Source organism: Mobula birostris, chromosome 25 (genome assembly GCF_030028105.1).
Source record: "Mobula birostris isolate sMobBir1 chromosome 25, sMobBir1.hap1, whole genome shotgun sequence".
NCBI classification, from domain to species: domain Eukaryota; kingdom Metazoa; phylum Chordata; class Chondrichthyes; order Myliobatiformes; family Myliobatidae; genus Mobula; species Mobula birostris.
In genome coordinates, this window is record NC_092394.1 from 37,437,314 (window position 1) to 37,441,443 (window position 4,130).

The 4,130-nt window shown below is 40.0% G+C and overlaps 1 long non-coding RNA gene across 1 annotated transcript; it reads right to left on the bottom strand.

The window, feature by feature from the left end:
* Nucleotides 1-1,134: 1,134 nt before the first annotated feature.
* Nucleotides 1,135-3,447, bottom strand: LOC140187692 (uncharacterized). The gene is made up of 3 exons (XR_011883139.1): nt 3,379-3,447; nt 2,830-2,930; nt 1,135-1,963 (listed from the first exon to the last, which is right to left on the bottom strand). It is a non-coding gene; the product is annotated as an uncharacterized lncRNA (long non-coding RNA).
* Nucleotides 3,448-4,130: the final 683 nt, after the last annotated feature.

Here is a 4,130-nt window from a genome sequence, read left to right on the forward strand (position 1 = left end):
TGTATATTTATCGTGCAAATAAACTTTTATAGTTTTGTAAAAAAAAAATGGACTTTTTTGTGTCTGCTGTTGCACTAGTGCAGTGAAGTGACTCTGAAGATTGTAACTCTTCATCATTAACCTTATCAGAATTGGTGTTAGGCCCAGGCCTAGACTCCTTCTCTTCCACCTCACACCTCCTCTTCAAAAATCACCACACTTTAGAATGAAAATTTCTCACCAATCTTCTACTACACTAGTAGTTTGTTCGCTCCCATAAGTCGGTTGGCGGCTCATTCGGGGAGGTTTGTAGAGGTAATTTGGGTGGGAGAGGCTGACATAACAGCCCAAGTTGGGCAAGTCCATTCAAAGCTTGGAAAGAGCACTTCACGCTCCGCATCAGTCTACCATCCTCTCCTCTGTGCAATACAGCGCGAGCCAATCATCAACAGCCTCCCCTATCTTGCATCAAAGACTGAGACTAGACTCAAGCAAATAAACGTAGCCCTACTGTGCACTGTCATACTGGGCTGGGTGACCTCTAACGAGATTGCTAAGGGTACTGCTCAGTCACTGCCCATCACTGCGAGTGCTAGCATTGTGCGTTGCATGAAGTTCAAAAAAACGATATTTATTTTTATTCATCACAACCTGATGTGGGACCCCTAGCGACTTCTCACAAAACCCCAGTTGAGAAACCCTGCTGTATAGGCTCTTGTGTTTTTGTGCATTGAAGATCACAAAGCAGATCACGATGCAACCAGTCAGAATGCCTTCATTATTCATGCAAATATTTGAGCAAGCCATTATCACTGAATTTCTGACATGCAGTTTTAGTCTTTGGCTGAAAAGCAATCATCTCCATAGCCAGCCTTCTCTAATGATGTACCGTACATCTTCAATTCTGGGACCATGAAGGTCTCGTCACATTTTCTGACAACAAAGAAGAAGATGCTTCAGTGAATCAAGTATGTGTCAGCTCTCAAATCAATTCAATTCCCCCACACTGTAATCACTGACTCTAACTTTATTCTCTTGCCTGGCTATTAACAAATGAACCAGCACATCTTTCAAGGTGTGGGTGGAAAATGGAGCCCCCACAAGGAAAATACATAGAGTCACAAAAAAAAACAAGCAAACATGCACAGACAGCATCAGAGATCAGAATCAAACCTGGAGCTGTATCAGTTTTATTGCAACTACTCCAATGCCTGTATATTTCCTATAAATATAATGGCCAGAACTCACAGTAATGTCCAAACAAGGTATGATACAAGTTTAGCATTGTTTCTCACTATATTAAAGCTTTCTCCCTTCAAACTACTCTCTATGGCATACACATGCATTCATATTTCTGTTACAAAAACAATCTGCTGGAGGAACTCAGAAGGTCAGGCAATATCTATGGAGGAAAATGGACAGTCAACGTATCAGGTCAGGACCATTCATATGGACCCATTTTACTAGTTTTAGTGGCCTGTTTTGCTCTACCTCTGTTGGTTATTCTTGGAAGCAAAAACCAAGGCACAACACATTCATGAAAAACAACTGAAATATACAAAAATTTGTTCTGCAATAACATAGGCCTGAATCATGTTATGTCAGCGGAATTGATGTTCTAATTTACCTTTTTCCCAAGGGGGAATTGGTATGGTCTCAGCCTGTATTTCATGAAGAGTGATAAAGGGCCTCCTTCAAAGTGACCAAACATAACCAGACATTACAACTCATCCATCAAGGAATGAACTCTCTGAAGGTGTATCACAGTGAAAAACAGCAATACAGTCCTCAATGGAGAAAGTCTTAGCATCATCTTTTAAGTAGAGTTCATTAACACTCTATTTCTCTTTTCATTCCACTTTTCCACGTGTAGGAAAGCTGAAGCAATTTGACTCCATCCTCGGGGAACAGATCCATAGTTACTTTCAAGGAGCACGTGTCCCTTCCACATATTTGCTCGGATGAAACTGACAACTTCCAGCTCCTGTGAAGAAGAAAGCCATATTCTTGTAAAAATATTGTAAAGTAAATACTGTGAGTAAATAAAGAAAACAATATGTGTAAAGATACATGTTATTGAATTGAGTGTAAGACACTGATGGACTCATACCATTAATAGCATCTTGCCCATTAGGTACTCTGCCACCTGACAAAAACATTGTCCTCTTGTGATTCTGCTCTCTTTCCAGGCGGAACTTAATAGAAAAGTTCCTTTGGAGTAATAGACCTTCTTGAATAAGCAAAGTAAGAGTTCCAATCTATCATGTTATTAAAGCTATATACAGCAAGGAACCAGGATCTTGTTCCAACTCATGTTCCTGAACTGGTCCTATTTGCCCGCATTTGGCCTATAGACCTTTCCTATTCATGAACATGACTAAATACGTTTTAAGTATTATAATTGGACCTGCCCCTATTACTTCCCTTTGCAGCTCATTCCATATATAGATCACCTTCTGTGTCCCTTTTAAAGTTTATCTTCCGTTTTTCATGAGCTGGTTCCCTTCTGGGGAACCCTTCCATTAATTTCCTCTTGGAAAAAAGCAGAATCTCCCTAACCCTAATCCTAACCCAAATCATTCTGTCAATTGGTTGCTGCATCCATATAAGGTAGTATTTACTCAGTGGAAAGTAACACTGATCACCTAAACTATCACATCCACTATCATTGACAGGTTCTCTCCACCTGATTTTATTTGACAATCCAAAATGAGAAGTAAGCATGTCTTGGCCACAATCTATCTTGCGACATACAAGTGACATGGGTAGGTTAGCCCTACCATGTATTAGAGATCTGGCTCCCAAAGATACAAGCAAAGCTCTATAAGTGTAATCTATCTCTTGTCTCACCTCAAAATTTGTCTCTTGTTCCTCCGAGAATGAAGGCAAGATGTATACATTTTCATCCTCAAATATTTGGTTGCAGTGACTGAAGCAACATGGAAGGCAAACTGGAAGCAAAAGTTAAATGAAATGGAAAAAGACAACCAAGAGAAAGAAGAAATGACTGCTGTGGTAAAGGGAACAATCCTCAATAATGAAACTTAGCAAAGAAAATAATGAGACACAGCAAAGCACTGGGTTAACTAACGGCCAGAAGCTCTACACCCCAGTTCATGCGGACAAACAAAAGTTGTCAGTGCATCTCTGCAAAACAGAATGTGGATCATCACAAGTGTTGCTTTATAAATCTTTTCATCTACAGCTTTGTGTCATTTTCCTCAACAGGAAACCATGTGGCTTCTGGATCATGAACAATATGGGCCCATAGCTTTTCATCTGATTTTCAAGATTCACAGTTGCCCAAACGACATCTGTACTGGCAGTATACCCAAGCTAAACATCAGTCCTTACATAAATCATCCAAAGCCCGTGATTAGATTTTACCCTCTAACTCACTCTTAGATGACAGTTGTTTCACTTATAAACCAGCCGAACCCTTGGTCAGATTCCGCTTTCAAATATTGATTATTGTCTGTCAATTATCCAAAGTCCTCAAAAGGCTTCAACGTGATCACTCCTGGTAATCATATACTATATTTCTTATTAGAAATGAACAGTTGGTGGAAGTTTAATGCAAATTTTAATTTGAAGCTTGGTGTATTTCATCATGTGAAGAACTGAAACAATTGAAATAAAACTATTCATGGAAAGGAGAAGTTGTACTTGTCGGAACATTGCATCAGTTATATATCTTGGGTTGGGGGCTGGGTTTTCAGCAGCTTTAATGAGAACTCATATTTGACCTTGAGGCCAACTTGGCTGTATCTTACTCTGAATGAGGAAGTTACTTTGTAAGCACAGGCATTATACAACTAATGTGCGCCACTATGAAATTGGAGAGGTTTATGGACTCCTGTGGGGCTGCAGATATTTCTTATCTATTCTAACAGCAACTTCCCCTCCCCAGGCTGTGGTTGAATGCTTGCTGCATTCCCAAGCTGCAAACTTTACCACCCACGCCACCTCACCTCGTCCGCCTTCTCCTTCTCTTTCTATATGTGACATTGCTGCAAATTACTGTCGCCTCATTGCAAAACTGAGGAATTAATCGAGCTCAGCATAGCTCAGGCAATGGTTTCAGTCCAAAGCTGATTAATTTAGAAACTTCTGCAGCTGACAAAATCAGAGTGTAGAAATAAAAAAAAGTT